Source organism: Sciurus vulgaris (assembly GCF_902686455.1).
Source record: "Sciurus vulgaris genome assembly, contig: HiC_scaffold_155_arrow_ctg1, whole genome shotgun sequence".
In the NCBI taxonomy this organism is placed as follows: domain Eukaryota; kingdom Metazoa; phylum Chordata; class Mammalia; order Rodentia; family Sciuridae; genus Sciurus; species Sciurus vulgaris.
In genome coordinates, this window is record NW_027632898.1 from 485,034 (window position 1) to 503,336 (window position 18,303).

Here is an 18,303-nt window from a genome sequence, read left to right on the forward strand (position 1 = left end):
CTATTATTCAGTGATCATGATGTTTAAGACAACAACTAGAGTAGTGGGCCTCAGGTAAAAACAGAGTTTGGGCGGGTGTCATGGTAATTGTTATGGTTTGGATGTGAGGAGACTCCCAAATGATCACGTGTGAGATAATGCAAGAAGGTATGAAGGAGAAATGTTTGGGTTATAGCCTTAACCTAATCAGTGAATTAATTCTTCAGGGATTAACTGGATGGTGACTGAAGGCAGGTGGGTTATGGCTGGAAGTATTGTGGGTGAGGCCATGGAGTATAAATTGTATATCTGGAGCTTAGAACCTATCTGTGTAATGCGTATATCTCTCTAATTTTGGTATCAAGTACAAGATTTGAAATTCAAATAAATGAAAGAAATTCTTGTTAGGTGATAGGCTTTGGCAATTTTGCAGTACTGTGAATGCTGACTGTGTCCTTGGACTCTGCTGATGTCATCACTATGTCACAATACACTGCTGAGTCCTTAGTAATAGCTGGTCTCATAACAACCTTTACGTTGGACTCAGCACTGCTCAGGACAGTAATTTAGTAAACACATCATTTGTTGTTCATTTTTGAAGGTAAAGTTTTAATTCTTAGCATCATTAACTAACTTTGAACTTATAAGTTATCACATCTGAGTATTCCTCCAAACAGTTTCACCATGAGGAAAAGCAAAGGAAGAAACATCAGGAAAACACATTCACTGTACAGCCTGCAAAGAAGTTGAAGGGTATGTATTACCATCTTCTCTGGGCTCAGGAGAACCAGGAACTGCCTTTTAAAAATGAGAACTGTGCATTTCCAGTTAGTAAGAAGGGAAAGAGAGAGAGAACAAGAGGAAGAGAAATAAGTGAAGGAGGGAAGGAGAGAGAAAGTGTTTTTCTATGTACTTCCTGGAGTCTTCCTGAGGTCCCAGGTTGAGAGTCATGCGAAGATTCAGATAATTCAGGTTTGTCTCAGAAGTTTAGGACCAAGGCCTCCTACTCAAAGTCACCATGAGTCTGTCACGAGGTGTAATTTTCCTTAAACTAATTACTTTCATTAAAATTCTTCTGAAGACAATTGGGAAAATAAATGATGCTATAAATTTTCTAATAGGACTCTTCCCTTTTAATGATGATGAAATTGGCTCCTAGAAGTTAGAAAACAATCAATAGAATTTCGAACACACTAAAACTGGTTGTGCAAAGATGAATATGAAGTCATATAAATTTATGTACATGGAGTAAAACCTTTTATTTCAGAATCAGAAAATAGAAATGTGGAGTCTTATTTAATATGTAAAGAAAGAAAAGACATATGCTACTGTTTTTATTTTAATAATGTTAAATAATTTATTAATTAGAGTCACAACATAAAGATTATTAATCTCTGTTTATTAGCAACTGAAAAGTCAAATTAAAATAACTCCCAGAGATTAAGGTGTATCAGGTCAGAGTAAATACTGATTCTTGCACTGTGTTTTCTTTGTTAGTTTCTGACTCAGGCACATGAGAGCTTTTCAATTAAAGATGTTGAATTTTCTCTGTGTTTCATAGCGAGTAATGATGTATGCCAGTGGTACTAGTGAGGAAAGAAATTGAAAAACCTTTCAGAGTCTAATCCAGAAAGTATTTACTATCTCTATAATGACTAATTTGAATTATCAGCTTGATTGGATTAAGAGAAACTGACTATTTAAGAGGCTTCTGGGTGTGTCAGTGAGGCATGTCTGAGAATGATTGACACATGCGCAAGCCCATGGGCAGCACCATCCAATAGGTTGGAGGATTAGATGGAGTGAAAGTTGGAAGAACAAGGAAGGAGCAGCAGATGCAAATTCAATTCTTCATGACTGAGTTCTTGCTTGCTTCTGCATTGCATGAGCATATCAGACTTTTCATCCTTCAGTCTTCTAAAATGGACCCTAAAATGATTTTCTGGGGAGTTTCAAGAATTATTTTGTTTCAAACTGGAGTGGCATCATTGGTTCTTCTTGTTCTGAGGCTTCAGCATCTTGGACTGCACAGCAACTGGTTCCTGCAGCTCTCTAGCATGCAGATGGCCATTGTGGATTATCCAGTTTCTGGATGTGTAAGTCAGTATGGTAAATCCCTTTTTTATAATCATACCTCCTATTGGTTCTGTTCATCTAGAGAGCACTGACTAATTCAAAGATGACAAAAATTGCTAGGGTAGCCAGATGGCACTGGTGCAATTAGCACACATTTGGTAACTACACAGTTTAGCTAAATATGTGTTCAGTGGACTTCTAGTCATGTAACTTTCTGAGTCCCAGTTTCTACTTCTTTTAAATGCAGATAAACTTCCTTGCAGTGTTTTTAGGAGGATAAAATAAAATCCAAGCCATATAAAGAGTAAAAATCATACATTCAAGATATTGGAATAATGAATTACACATAAGCAATGCCTTGACCCTACCACTCAAGAATAATATTTCTATCAATAGTTGCAATGGGTAGTTTTGTATCCATTTAACATGGGTTTTCAGAAAATAATTTTGGGGTAGTTCTTTTTAGTTACATATAACCTTAAGATGCATTTTAACATAACTATAAAAGCATGGAACATAATTTGCTCTAATTCAGTCCCCAGTATTTCTCCTTTTCCTCCCTTCCTCCCTCTTCCTATTCTCGTCCCTCTACTTATTTTGCTATTTATTTAGAGTTGTTTTAAAAATAGTGTCTTGGCAATTATCAAGTGGATTGTATTTCTATATGTACACAGGAAAGTTAGGATGGACTTATTGCACTGCTCTTCCCTTAATCTCTCTCTCTTCCCTCCCCTTCAATCTTTCTTCTACTTCACTGACCTCTCCAATTTTTTTTGAAATCCCTCCACTTTGTATTTTCTTTTCCCTTCTTTTGTACTAGCTTCCACATATCAGAGAAAACATGTCACCTTTTCCTTCCTGGATCTGACTTGTTTCACTTAGCATGATGGTCTCCAGTTCCTTCAAGGAAATGCCCTCATTTCATTCATGCTTATGGCTGAATAATACTCCATTTTGTACATAAACCCTATTTCTTTTACAGATTCCTCTGTTCCCAGGTGCCTGAGTTGGTTTCATTGCTTGGCTGTTGTGAATTGTTCTGCTATGAACACTGATTTGTCTGCATCCCTATGGTATGCTGAATTTAGATCTTTTGCGTGTATACCAAGGAATGGAATAGCTAGGTCATATGCTGGTTTCATTTCAATTTGTTTCCTTTTATAAAAATCAGTTTTATAGTTAGTTAAGCTTATTGTGATAAAATCATATTTGCATGGAATTTGATTTCAATTCATGATCCCCTTTTTCCTTTCTTTCCTTGATCTCCTCTCCCGTTGTTTCCTCTACTAGACTTCTTTTTGTTCACTAATATATTTGATTGGTTCTTTCCACCTGTGCATAAATGTGAAATTCCCCATTATATATTTATATATGCACGCAAAATAATTTTTTAACAATTCATTTTACATTTCCTCCTCTTACCCATCTCTTCACTTGGTCACTTGATTGCCTTCTTCTGCATTACTGATCTCCACTTTATCCACCTTTTTTTGTTATCTTGTCTTTGCATCTCCCTTCCCTTTATTTTAACTCTAGCTTCAGAATATAAGAGAAAACATTTGACCTTTGAGTTTCCTGAATTTGGTTTACTTCATTATCATGGTGTTCATTCTTTCCATCCATTTGCTGGAAAATGTCATCTCATTCTTTTATGATTGAGTAGAACTCAATTGTGTGTGTGTGTGTGTGTGTGTGTGTGTGTGTGTGTTATAATTTCTGAAAGCATTCATTATGGGTGTTGATTTTGTATCTTACTGCTTTTCTGAAGTCATAAGCTCTAGCAGTCTTCTGGTGGAATTTTCTGAGTCTTCTAAATACCAGATCTTATCCTCAACAAATGGTTTGACTTGTTTCCCTAGTTGTATACTTTTTAATTTTTCTTGCCTGAAGACTCTGGCTAATGTTTAAAGAACTGTACTGAATAGGAGTGGTGAGAGTAAACATCCTGTCTTGGTCCTGACTTCAGAGAAAGTATTTGTGGTTTTTCTCCATTTACAATGATGTTGACTTTAGGTTTGTCAAAAAATGGTTTTCATGTCTTTGAGGTAATTTCCTCTGATCCCTAGATTCTCCAGAGTTTTTAACATAAATGGATGTTGGGTTTTATCAAAGACTTTTTCTGCATCTATTGAGATGATCAGGTGAGTTTTGTCCTTAATTCTGTTTAAGTGGTGAATTACATTTATTGATTTCCATTTGATGGAAAAAACTTGCATCCCTGAAAGAAAATTTCCTTCCTGTTTGTTTTTGCATGTATCCTTGTGTGTGTAAATATCTTCTTTTGTTCCGGGACTTATGCCTTTTATATATGAATAGATGTCAAGTGGTGGAACCTAAGTTCCCTCTTTGATTCTTCCTCCTCCTGGGGAGCTTTTACTAATTTATTATGATTAGTATTTTCTACATATATTGGGAAATTTTGGGGGTAGATTTACATAAACATGTAACATGATTTTGTTAAATTCATTCCATAATTTCTCCTCTTTCCCATCATTTCTCCCTCTCAATTACCCTCTTCAATTCCACTGATCACCTCTATATATTTATGATATCCAATACATCTCATTGCGTTCTTTTTCTTGTTTTGCTCTAGCATCCACATCTGAGAGAAAGATTCAACCCTTGGTTTTCTGAGTCTGGCTTATTTCACTTAGCATGACGTTCTCTATCCATTAACTGGAAAATGTAATAATTTCATTCTTATGACTGAGGAATATTCAAATTGTTTATATATACCACATTTCCATATATATTCATCATTGACAAGCACCTAGGTTGATCCCATAATGTAGTTATTGTGTTTATATAAATATTGAAGTGACTATGTTGCTATAGTATACTGATTTTAATTGCATTGGATAAATAACAAGGAACGGATAACGGTGTCATATGATGTTTTTGTCTTGATTTTCTGAAGAATCTAGAGAGTGCTTTCCGCATAGTTTTACTGATATTCAGTCCCATCAACACTGTGCAAGTGCACCCTTTTTGCCACATTCTCACCAGCATTTATTATTGTTGTTTTCTCGATAATCGTTGCTGTGAATGGAGTGAGATGAAATCATAGTGCAGATTTGATTTGCATTTCCCTGATTGCTCCCAAAATGTTGAACATTTTTGCCCATGTTTGTTGGCCATTTGAGTTTCTTCTTTTAGAAAACATACATTTAGTTCTTTTGCCCATTTATCAATTAGGTTATTTATTTGGATTTAGGTTTTAAGAGTTCTTTATATATTGTGGATATTAATCCCCCAGCAAAGCAGGTGGCATAGATCTCCTAGTCTCTATGCTCTCTTGTCACACTTTTGTTTCCTTTGCTGTACAGACAGAATTATTTGCTGTCCCACACATTATTTTTTTGTTTTATTTCTTGCACATTAGAAGTCTTTTTATGGAAGTCAGTGCCTATGTCAATATGTAGAATATTTGGGGCTCCAATTTTTCCTAGCATTTGCAGAGTTTCTTGTCTAATTCCTACATCTTTGACCCATTTTGATTGACTTTTGTTCAGGGTGAGATAGAAGGCCAGTTTCATTCTTCTACATGTGCATATCCAGTTTACCAAATACCATTTGTTAAAAGGACTGTCTTTTATCCAACATGTTTTTGATGCCTTTGTCTAATATTAGTTGACTGTATCTATGTGGGTTTTTTCTGTGTCTTCTAATCTATTCCATTGGTCTTCATGCCAGTTTTGGTGCCAGTACCATGCTGTTCTTGTTAGTGTAGTTCCATAGTATAAGTTAAGGTCAAGTTTTGTGATGCCACCAGTCTTGCTCTTCTTTCTCAAGATCACTTTTTCTGTTTGGGACTCTCATTTCTTCATATGAATTTTAAAACTCTTTTCATTATTCATTAAGTAACTCATTAATATTTAGATGCAGTTTGAACTAAAGATATATAACACATTTGGTAATATGACTATTTTAACTTCTCTGTGCTCTTGCATTTTCTAGCTTACTGGAATGTTAATAATCCAAAGTTGCCTAGAAAACTCTATATGCATTATAATGCAGTTTTCTTCTATCTCTGTCCATGAACATGAATCTTACCATAAAAGAAAGTTGCCATTTCTATCTGCACCTATGATCTTAATTGTTACTTATGTAAGAAGAAAATTCCTCATAATAGTAGCTATTGTAGGGGCTGCTCTGATGAAGTTATTGTATAATAAATTTTTTGAGAAGCAAATAATCAGAGCTAGTATATAACAGCACAATTATGTTAGATGTAACTATGTATCTTCCCTTTGTTTATGTGTTTGGTGTATGTGCCATATGTATACACATGGTTATGATTTTGTGTATTTGCTGGCATATCTGAGGATATAATCAATAGCTTCTTGAATATATATACATTTTATTGGTGAATGAAGGAAACATCACTTTTTAGGCCTCTCCAAATGGGCCATCAGGAAATATTCAAGCCCTGAAACATCACTGGAAATGACAGCTTGTTTTCAGAAATTCTTTTGGAAATATCAGATTGTCCTCAGAACTATGAGCCATAATTTGAAATCTTAGTGTTGGCTCTAATCTGTCTGTTAACAATATCGAAAAAACAGTTTTAATAGGAGAAATTTCTTTACCATTAGCCTCCACTATGACCAACACTAACTCATTTCCCATAAAAAGACAAATCTTATCTCTTCAATTTAGTTATCATGGTTAAACAGTGTTTTTGTTTGTGTGTCTCTTTTTTTTTCTTTACTTTCATAGAGAAGTCCCACATTTCCAACTTCAGATAAAGAATTAATCTCTAGGATATATAAAGAAGTCAAAAAATTTAACATACGCACAGAAAAATAACCTAAACAATAAATAGGCTAAGTAACTGAACACACACTTCACAGAAGACATACAATTGATCAGAAAATATATGAAAAAATGTTGAACATCTCTAGCAATTTGAGAAATGCTAATAAAAATTACTCTAAAATTTCATCTCCAATCACAGTGGCAATTATCAAGAATACAAGCAACAATAAAAGCTGGCAAGGATTTGGGGAAAAAGGTACACTCATACATTGATGGTAGGAATCCAAATTTGTGCAACCATTACAGAAAGCAGTATGGAGATTCCTCAGAAAACTTGAAATGGAACCACAATTTGACTTAGTTACCCCACTCCTCAGTTTATACCCAAAGAACTTAAAATCAACATACTGCAGTGTCACAGCCACATCAATGTTTACAGCAACTCAATTCACAATAGCTAAATTATGAAACCAACCTAGAGGCCTTCAACTGATGAATGGATAAAGAAAAAGAATATTACTAAGCTTTAAACAAGAATGGAATTCTGGCATTTGCTGGTAAATGGAAGGAATTAGAAGATATAATGCTAAGTGAAATAAGTCAAACCCAATAAAACAAAGGTCAAATGTTTTCTCTAATATGCAGAAGTTAATCCACAATAAGTGGAAGATAGGGAAGAATATAGTTATTTTATATTAGGTAGAGGGGAGTAAAGGGAGGAGGAGAAGTATGGGGGAAGGAATGATATAAGAGTGAAACAGACATTATTATCTCATGTACATTTATGATAGCATGACCGATGCGATCCTGCAATAAGTATAATCAGAAAAATGAGAGATTACACTCCATTTATATATGATCTATCAAAATGTACAAATGCATTCTACTGTCACATACAAGTAATTAGAACAGATAAAAATTTAAAAAAAGCTGATAAAGTCAATGTAAAGAACTTACAACATGGTAGAGAATTTAGATTTGTATAACATAGTCATGCTAAACAATTTCATCAAAGACTAAATAAATTAGGATCAGAAAGAAATTGGATGAAGATTAGAATTTCATATATATCATATGAATTTGTATAACATAAGGGCCAGGAAAGAAACAAAGATAAAATTCATTCAAAGAAAATAGATTTTATAAAAGTAAAGTCCAATGAGGTATTAGAGTAATAATTACAGTATCTGAAGGAAATAGATCAACAACTTTGTAATAGAGTCAATTGAAAAACAAATGCATATTTCATGAAAGAAGATAAGCACATTTTTTTTTCTTTAAATCTAATTTTATTCCTAAAGTTGAAATTAGCTAGCAGGTAGCACTAAAAGTACACCTTCACTATACAAAACAGTGTAAACTGATTACACGTTAATAAAGACTCTAGCACACACACTCCTAATGTCAGAAGCTAGATGCAGCCCTTGCTATAAAACACTGTTCCTGAACAAAAATGGACATTTTTAATCTAAGGCCCTTACAGGTGACTAGAATGTCAGTTGTTCCCAATTATGTTTAAACGCAGAAATAGCAATAATGTGGAAACTTACATTCATCAAATATTAGCATTTAAAATATACATAACTAATAAAGTGAACATTCAGAGGGGCCGCTGCTCAGCATGTTCCGCATCAGCCACCATAGACAGCTTACCTCACCCGAAAAGAAGTGGCAAACACAGGATGAAGGGGAAATACGAGAATGGGGTAAGTATCCAGAGAGCAGGAGCTGATGCCCACATATGGACAGTCTGACTTCAACAATTAGCGCTCACCAGGGACACGTGATAAAGCCCGGCAAAACCTGGGACACTCGTGTCCGCAGGCAGGCAGGTGGTGGCGCGGACCAATGTTCCTTCAACTCAGGATGAACATTTATGCCCCCAGTTAGTAATGAAAATATTTTTTAAAAATAGCTTCTGCCTTTGAACTGCACGTTTCCAGTCCCTTCTGTGAACTGAAATATTTGGGAGGGAGTCTGGGGTGCATGTCCCACTGGGAGAGCCTCCATTTCAGGACTTGAACACGTGCACAGCTCGCACCACGTACTGCCGGCAGATGGGACACTCATTTGCTTGCCGCACTTGGTGCAGGTGACCATGTGCCCGCACTCCAGTAGGACGCAATCGATGACAGCATCCATGCAGATGCGGCACAGGCTGTCGTCCTCCTCGTCCTGCAGCTGCAGCCGCTCGCCATATGACTTTTGGTTTTCTTCATTCTCTTTGTATAAACGGTTAACTTTCTCTACCAGTTCCCATTTTTTCACAACAGCCGGAATAGTTGACAAAATTCCGAGCCAGGATCTCCTTCAGCTGGTGCACACTCATCCCCTCCACCTCTTCCAGGCTCGACAGGTCGGACAGTGAAGCTCTTACTCTCTTCCTGGAGAGCCCAAGGGTCCGATCCTGCAGATCATCTTCTTCTTCCTCCTCCTCCTCCTCATCATCATCTTCTGTGTTCGCTGAAGCTATTTCACTTTGTACCTGTGCCAGCGCTCCGGATCTAGAGGTACGGTCTCCATCCATAAGCTCCCCCTGAAAGGAAGACACCGTAGCAGAGGGGGCTGTATAGTTTAAAAAAAATGACTGTGTAAAAAAGCTAGAAGTCTGGGACTGTGAAGAATTCAGACTGCTTGTGTCCAGGTCATCCTCAGAGCCTAGTCCATGATGGCACAGTACTAGATCTACCAAGTCTTCCTTCTCTCGACAAGTATCTATCGGTATGTTTCTAAGAATGAGATACTGCCGAAGATCCTTCACTTTTAGTCGCATCAGCCGAGGGCGCTGAAAGGCTGTCTCTTGTAATAAGTGACAAGTAGAACATCTACGGTGATTTTCTTGCAGGACTGAACAAACGGAGCAAAAATCCTTCTTGCAGTCACAACACACATGCTTCTTTCTAAAGACTGAAAATGAAAGTCCACAGGCTTTGCAAACTATATTAGGCCCTTCCGTAGTTGCTGGTGGGTAGGTGGAAAAATCACAGTTTGGTGTAAATCTGAAAGGGCCAGTGCCTCCTGCAAATCCTGACTGCTGGCCCCTGACAGCTCCGGTTCCCATGACTTCATTCAGCAGCCCACAGCACGAAGCCCACATAGATGTGGCACCCGCCTTAAAGAGAACTGCGGATGTAGCTCAGTAGTAGAATGCTTGTCTAGCATGCATGAGGTCCTGGATTCAACCCTCAGCACTTCATGGCCGCGACCGCCTTGGCTCGGCCTGCGCTACCGGGGAACTCAACACCATAGCAGCTCCTGGAACAGCCGACCTCCTTCCTCCTAGGCGGTGATTACAGAGCCTCCCGAGGCGACCCAGCGTCCGGACGTAAGGGGCGTGGTCACGCTCGCCGCGCGCCGGGGAAAGAGATAAGCACATTTTTCAATGCCAGATGACAAGAAAATCTTGACAATAACCATCTTGAAATACAGGAAGAAGTGAAATAGTGTGGGAATTAATGGATAAAATTATACTTTACAATTTCCTAGGAATAATGTTCTGTCCTGGGGTACTTTAAGCCCTGGTCAGGGACTGCTGCTGCAGACTCTTCTCCCATCCTACTCTGTCCTTCCCGGGTCTCCAGCATCATCTCAATTCCTATGGAGTCTCTCACCTTGTGCTTTTGCCCCATTTGTTCTTCCTGTCTTGACTCACATGACATCCTGGGATGAATCTGTGTGCAGTGTGTTCAACCTGAAAGCTTTTTAGGTCATGAATTATCACGAATACATCTCTGTATACTTGATTTCACATGGTATTGTGTTCTCATCCCTTTTCAACCACAATGCTGTGCATAGATAATGATCAAATTTTAACAGCCAACACTATTGTCAATAATTCAGTGTTCATCATTCTTATTTGAAACTGCATCCAAAATAATTAGCTTGACCATGAAATCCAAAAGACTAAGAAATGACTTACACAGTCTCTAATTGGATTATACCCAAGGGATTAAGATGATCACCAAATGCATTTCTACAGGAAAACAAGACACATTATTGTAGAAATTATGATTAAAGAAAAAGTAAATTTTCAAAATTATTACAAAATAGAAACATCAACAAAAATCATTAAATTGAAGAGGAAAATTGTAAAATATGTCTATTTCTTCATCTCCAATATCATAATTCCATTGACACAGAATGAAATGCCACATTACTATGTCAATATTTAAAATTTTACTCATTATAAGGTAATTTTTAAATATTTTTGTGAAACATTTGAAGTTCAATCACACTGCTAGACATTCCAGTATCATTTTTCTGACATATTCAAGAATCATTGAATTTTCTTTATGACTTAAATAATTGCAGTATGATTCAAATTTTGGAGAGTAACATATTTCTGAGTCCCTCATCCATTATTTATGCATGCACATTTAAACAGATTTATTAATGTCATCATTGATATACATAAAAATCTAAAAATAGAATGTATACAATTTTCTGAATCTATTTCAACTCCTTATTTTTCCCTCTATAACTAGGTAGAGGTATGATATTCATTTCAGATAACATCTAACTGACATTCAGTTACATTTAAGTAGTAATCATGGATAATATTCAAATTTATAATTTTTAATAACTTTTGAAATTCTACTTGAATATGCATCAGTCATATCATATGAAAATCACTAGTTCACAGTAAGAGCAAAAGAAACTGTCTGGGCAACATATATTGAAACTTTTACAGTTTATCATTTCTTTGCTGTGTATCACTTTTTAAGAATCTTTGTTTAAAAATAGGTCATTACCTTGCCAAAGTTTCTAAATTCTTAAGGATGTAGAATAGTATTGATGAAGATATTTATCTTTCTTCTTATTAACAAATGATAAAAGTTGTGATGATTATTTAAGTTATAATGATATAAATGTTAACTAAAACAAATAAAATACAGAAACACATTAAATATCAATGCTTACTATGTGGTTTTGATCTAGGAACATCCCCCTGAAAGCTCAAGTGTTGGCAATAGAGCAAAGTGTAAGGTGTGAAAACACCTTTCCATTTTTATTGCTGAGTTTTGGTTTCCTCATCTCTAAAATGGGGAAATGCATCTTTTGTAGGATTGTTGTGAGGAACAAGGTGGCTCTTAATAGTGTGCTAAGTGGGAAAGTGCTTAACAAGCTGGGCAGTGACACACCTGTACCCTGAGCTACCAGAGAGGTTCCAGTGGATGAGTCCATTTGAAGGATTATTAAACTGAATGGACAACTGTGTGCCAGGTGTTGGGGGTGAGAAGTGGCTGGAGCAAACAGGTCACTGGCCATGTGGTCATGGACTTTACCTCTTCCCAGTCTCCTCTGTTTTTCTGACTGCCACGAACTTAGTGACTCTCCTCCACAGAGCCATTCTGCCAAGGTTTTGATCCTCATCTCAGACTTACAACCACTGGAGTCAGCTAACCTTTACTCTGCCCACCGCTGGGAGGTTGCACATGAGACAGTCAGATGCTGCAGAAGGAGGCTGGAGGCGCAGTGGTGCTGTTGACCAGTCTGCTGCCCTGAGCTGAAGGCTGGGTCTGAGCTGTTGGATGCATCATACTGGGGACCCAGGGCCAAGTATCAGCCCAGTCATCCACTGCTGCCCAGGGAGTGCCCACAATGAGGGGGCTCTGGAATGGAAAGAGCTGCGGCAGCACAAGAGACTGGGGTGCACAGCAGCCTCCTATTGCCTGGCCTGACCTGCCTGATGGCCTAGGGAATGTCACCCAAGTCCAAGGGAACCCCTTCCTTGGCCTCTCCATTCAAGGATCCCCTGCAGCCTCCAAAACCAAGATGGAGATGATCCATATCATCGTGGAGGATCTAGAATGAGTCCTTGGGAGACCTGAAGGAAGTGAGATGCAGAAGAGTGAGGAGGGAGTTGTATGCCCTTGGTCCCCTGTGGTGGGGACCTCAGAGATTTTCTAACTCCAGTAAAACTACAGATAAATGCCTGCAGATGGACTTTCTTTGCTCAGATGCCTCCTGAGAATAGTTACTACACTTTCGTTTTTATAATCAGGAATAAAATCAACTTGTGTTTTAATGAATGGACCTGGGATGATGGGAGGGTAAATACTAGTGTGTATATCTGAGTGTGACATGTGGGAGGAAGGGTTCACTTGGGTGTGTTGGTAAATGAAGACATGGGAAACACATCAGGAGCATGCAAGTTTGTCTTCTGCTGACCTCTTGCTCCTGGGTTCTTGATACCTTGCCCACTGCCCAATCCCCAAGCTGCTCCTTGCCTGGCAGCCTGCCCAAGCCAGGACTGAAACACAGCGTGTTCTGGGCCCTGGGCCAGATCAGGGAGGACAGTGTGGGCATCCTTGGTGCTGGCTCTCCTCCGAGCCTCTGGAGGCCTAATGGAAGGAAGGAGACTTGGGCTGCTGGCAGATCCAGCTCTGGGGACATGGAGAGAAACTGGGAATGTCTCACTTTCACAGTTCCTGAAACAGCCCTTACTCATCTCAGAATAATCCTCCCAGTAACTCTGGGTATAGAGCCACCGTATCTGTCCTTCCTACCCTCCTTCCTTTCATCCTATCACCATTAGGCACTGAAACTGGGAAGATGGGCAGGCAGGTGGGCAGGGGTATAACCACTCTGAGGTCTTGCCACCTCCATGTTTATGGAGTTGTGACTGTTTTCCTTCTGCTGCTGTTTGTGACCACTGTTTTGGCATTTAGCCTTCCCCTTCCCTTCATTTTACCCTCTTGCTGCACACAGCCTTCTTTAATATAATGTGTGCTCATAGAAAAAGCATTCTTTAAAACAAAAGAGAAAGACAAAAAGGGAAGTGCAAAAGTGAAACAAATCACATTTCCTTGGATATACTCTTAAAATTTTCTATATATCTACAAACATACATACATTCTTAAATTTTTTTGTGTGTACAAATGGAACATACTGTGTACACTATTTAGAAACTAGTTTTTCTCCCTTAAATCACTTTGATATTTTTCTCTGTCAGCACATATGCAATTAGCATTTTTTTCTTACTACAGTACAGGGTTCAATTTAAGAGGACTAGAGGACTATAATGAATTTCCTTTGCACAGCCCTTTAGGTTGTGACCAACTTATGTACTTATGCTTGCTTCCACCAACAATCTGTTCAGGTACATTTATTTCTGCATCTTTAAATGAGTCTAGGGTGATTTTTCTCCCAAGTTTTAGGGAGAAACTATGTGAGTCCACTTCCTGGCTTTTTGTGTCAAGGGCTCCCAAAAGAGGAGGAGTAGGCTGGCAGGTGGGTACAGAGGAGGCCAAGGGCTGTGTAGGGGTCATGGTGTCTGTGCTGTGCTCTGGTGATTCCCTGACCTCATGCAGCATCCTGGAAGAGCCAGGAAGGGGACCTCAGAAAATGCATAGATACTGTCTCCTCAAATCCCAAGGCTCCGGACTGACATGCTTGTAATTTTCACCAACTGGGATGGGTCTGTGATGACTTAGAGAAAAGTTTAATAGAAAGCATTTGTCTCTCTGGGGGTCTTGCATTTTTATTATAATGACCTTGTATTCCTTCCTTTCCTTTTCCAGGCACATCATGAACTTCTTGATTGTCACTCAGTTTGAATTCTGCTGTGTCTATTCTGTTTCTAGCTGACGGCTTTATAGAGGTAGAGTTTTGTAAAAAGAAAGAGTATGAGCAGAGATCACTGGAATTTCTGTTTAGGATTGCTTCTATTCTAATTTTGGTCAACAAGAATTGACGTTTAACGCTTTAGTACAGTGCATTTTTTTTATTCTCATCTCAATACTTAGGAAATATGGAAACCCCAAAATGTCTTGCAGATTATTCATAGATAAACCAAAAGTAGCGCAGACAGTTGGGTTTCTAACAATAACCATGAACACCTTCATGGAGAGTTCACCAGTGATAGGTGCCTCTAAGACTTGGTGAAAACAATGAGCCATTAGTTTGGAGCCTCTTCCAGGAGAGTCACCAGCTTTGTGACTGGAGGCCTTTTCCTTTTTCTTACTTCCCCTCTTCTAGGTGACAGAAGTGGCCAACTGGACCAAGAACAATAGCTATAACAATATGATGGTGATTCTGATACCCATGATGGACTCCAGACTCTATCTGTTCAACTTCCTGCCCATCCTGGTGCTGCTGGTCTTCATAGTAAACTCCACATTCTATCGTTCTTCTCCCTGTTGGCCAACATCAGCATGCTGGTCAGCCTGGTCATGATCTACTAGTTCAGTGTTCAGGTGTGAGCCCAGGCCCTCGTCCATCCTCTTAGAGGCGTGAACAACACCAGGAAACAGAATCAAAATCATTGCATAATACTTATATGTGGTATATTTGGAAGTTTTAAACTTCAACAGTGTTGACATTCTGGGCCAGATAAATTTTCATTGTAGGATTTTGCTGTGCTTTGTAGTATATTTAGCTGCACCATGAAAGTGCTTAAAACTTTTAATCCCCCAGCTGTGACAACCAAAAGTATCTCTATGTGCTTCCAAACATCCTTGGGGATAAAATTGCCCACATCAAATCACAGGTTTGGGCTTTTTGCAATTAGTTTGTAAATGCTTATTATACACCATTGGAAAATAGCACAAACATACTAAGACCAAAATAAAAATTCATTTTTCTAATCTCTACTTAGACAAAGTAATTCCTTACCAACCCACTTAGTCATCAAAATTGTAAATTCACACTGTTCATGCCATTTGCTTACTAACGTTTGCAGATCTGGGGGGCAGTTTAAAGACATGGAAACATATTTGGGAAGAAAATCAAGAGTGAAAAACAGCTTTACACATCATGGCACCTTGTGAAAGGTTCAAAAAAAGGAAAAGTGGGTGAATAAAAACAACTTAAGATATGTAAATTTAATTTCCTAGATAACCCACATCTCTTCTTCTTGAATAAAATGTAGACAACATAAACACCTCCTCAGAACCACACCCCACCTGAGTCTACCCTCAGGGATGCCCTCTGTGTGAGTACTCGATCTCATTCCTGTGAATGTGTTTACACACTACGTTAAGTGTGTAGGAAATACATAAGATTTGCTTTGTTTTATATTTGTAAAATAATTTTTCAAAACTTATTGGTATTGTTCATCTAGCTAGTTGTTGTCTCCCTTGACATGCTTTAGAGAGCTCTCCAGGCTGATTCAGCTGCCTCTCCTTCATTCTTTCTCACTGCTGCCTAGTACCACAGAGAACAGATGGGCCACCATTTACTTAATGAGTCCCCCATAGTTGAACCATTGGGTTATTTATATGTTGTAGTCTCAATTCAGTATTAACACAGTGAATATTCACTTTTTGAGGTCATGAGGAATGATTCTGTAACATGTTTATTTAGAGTTGGAATTAATGAGGAACATGGATTATTTTTTCTTGTGGTTCTAGGGATTAAATTCAGGGGTGCCCTATCACTGAGCTATATCCTGAGCACTTCTTATATTTTATTTTGAGACAGGCCCTTGTTACACTGCCCAGGCTGCTCTTGAACTTGCAGTTCTCCTGCCTCATAACCCCAAATTGCTGTGATTACAGATGACATTGCACAAGAAACTTTCATTATTGAGTTTTTATATTGCCAAGCTGCTTCTTCCCAACATTGCTGAGTGATTTCTTGTGGACTCCCTCCATACTTCCGTGGCATACGAGCATTGCCTCATTTCCACACAGTGATTTACCTTCTGATATGCTTCCTAGGATAACAGTTGGCCCTGAAATGCAGTACTTGATGACATGATGGATTTAGTTTAACTTTGTGATCAGTGAGCATGTACTTATTGTTTCTTATTGCACATAAATCATGTGGCAGATATTGATTCCTCTGCAGAAATATTTTTCTTGAAATCACAAAGAGCACTCATCCTATTATTTTTATTTTGAGTGTGTGGTTGGCCATTTCCACAGTCAAACAAAGGTACATAATTTTACGTAGTAATAACTTCACATGGTAATTTTGTCTCTCAAGTGTGTACACAGGAGATTCCCATGAACACCAAAAGGTGAGTGAGGTCACCTCCTGTACATATGCATGTACATCACATTGAAATTGAAACCACTGCAGGGAGTCACACATGGTGGTTTACATGAACAGAGGGCCAGATGAGATTTCGGATCCCTGTAACATTTCTATTCCTGCTGAGTGCTGTGTCCACACTGAGCAATGTGTACAATATAGTCTGAACTTTGAGCCCTGACAAGTTCCTGAGAACTGTTCTGTGTCTGGGTTTCTTCATGTTTCCCTCATTTGTGGAAACTGCTCTCATCTCCATTAAAAGGGAAAGCAATAATAGAAAATTCATCACATCATTTGTTTCCCCACCTGCCTTCAGAAGAAGTCTAAGGAAAGAAATGCCATTTTTTTTTTTAAGAAAAAGAAATCTGGATCAATGCTATGCCTAGGACAGACACATAGTTCCTTCATGTGGGTGATCTGGATCCAAAGCCACATAGACTACACCTGGATCATCTGAACCTTCTCTTGATTCTCAGACAACCTGGCTCTCAGTAAGATTTCAGGAACTTAAGAGAAACACACACCTTTAATCTTCTCTAACATCTTTAGTTATTTCTCTTCATCTTTTTCTCCCCTTAATTTCCTCTTCTCTGCCCCTAACTGGAAATGAACACATCTCCCTTTCAGGAAGGCAGTTCCTGGTCATCTTAGGCCCAGAGGGCATGATAACACTTACCCCTCAACTTCTTAGCAGGCCGAAGGATGAGTATGCTTTCAGATATTTTTGCCTTCTCTTCATGGTGCAATTCTTTGGAGGATTACTCAGATCATGTAACCTTCTCTCTGAAGCTCAATTCCCAAAGATTCCGTAGATGAGTGCTAGGAATTAAGTCTTTACATTCAAACACAACAGTAAAATGAAAAGTAGCTGTCTGTTCACCAGGGTAGCATTGCAGGGCTCAGGACAGCATCAGGGCTGCTATGAGACCAGCAATCACCAAGGCCTCAGCAGTGCATGATGACCTATTGATGACATCAGCACAGTCCAGGCAGTGTTCAGAGTACTTCAGGTTTGCTAAAACCCATCACCTAAGGTGGTAACTTTTATACAGTGGAAATTCTGTCATGAACTTGAGATTTCATATATTGCACTTGACATCAAAATTAGAGAGATGATATGGATTATGCAAAGGAAATTCTTCTGTGTGTCTAGGGACACTGCATTCCTCAGTCTCATCATTGGTGAGAATATGGCAGTACCAGAGAGGGTCAGACTCAGAACCATGCTTATCTCATAGAAAAAGTAAGTCTTTAGTCCATTAGTACTTTTACATTATGTAAACAAGAATATCTTCTTTCAAAAGATTTTCAACATAGTTCTTGAAACTAATGCCAAGGCAATTAGTTAAAAGGACAAATTAAAGGGATACTAATAAGAGAAACATAGGTCAATGTATCTCTACTTGTCAATGACATCACTCTATATTTAGAATACTCAAAAAGCTTCACCAGAAAACTTTTAGAACTCATAAAGAAATTCAGTAATGTAGTGGTTATAAAATTAAAACCTAT

At 38.3% G+C, this 18,303-nt stretch overlaps 1 pseudogene across 1 annotated transcript; it reads right to left on the minus strand.

Annotated features, from left to right (window-relative positions):
- Positions 1-8,096: 8,096 nt before the first annotated feature.
- Positions 8,097-10,069, minus strand: LOC306652252 (E3 ubiquitin-protein ligase RNF34-like; annotated as a pseudogene). The gene has a single exon. The product of its transcript is annotated as an E3 ubiquitin-protein ligase RNF34-like (transcript).
- Positions 10,070-18,303: the final 8,234 nt, after the last annotated feature.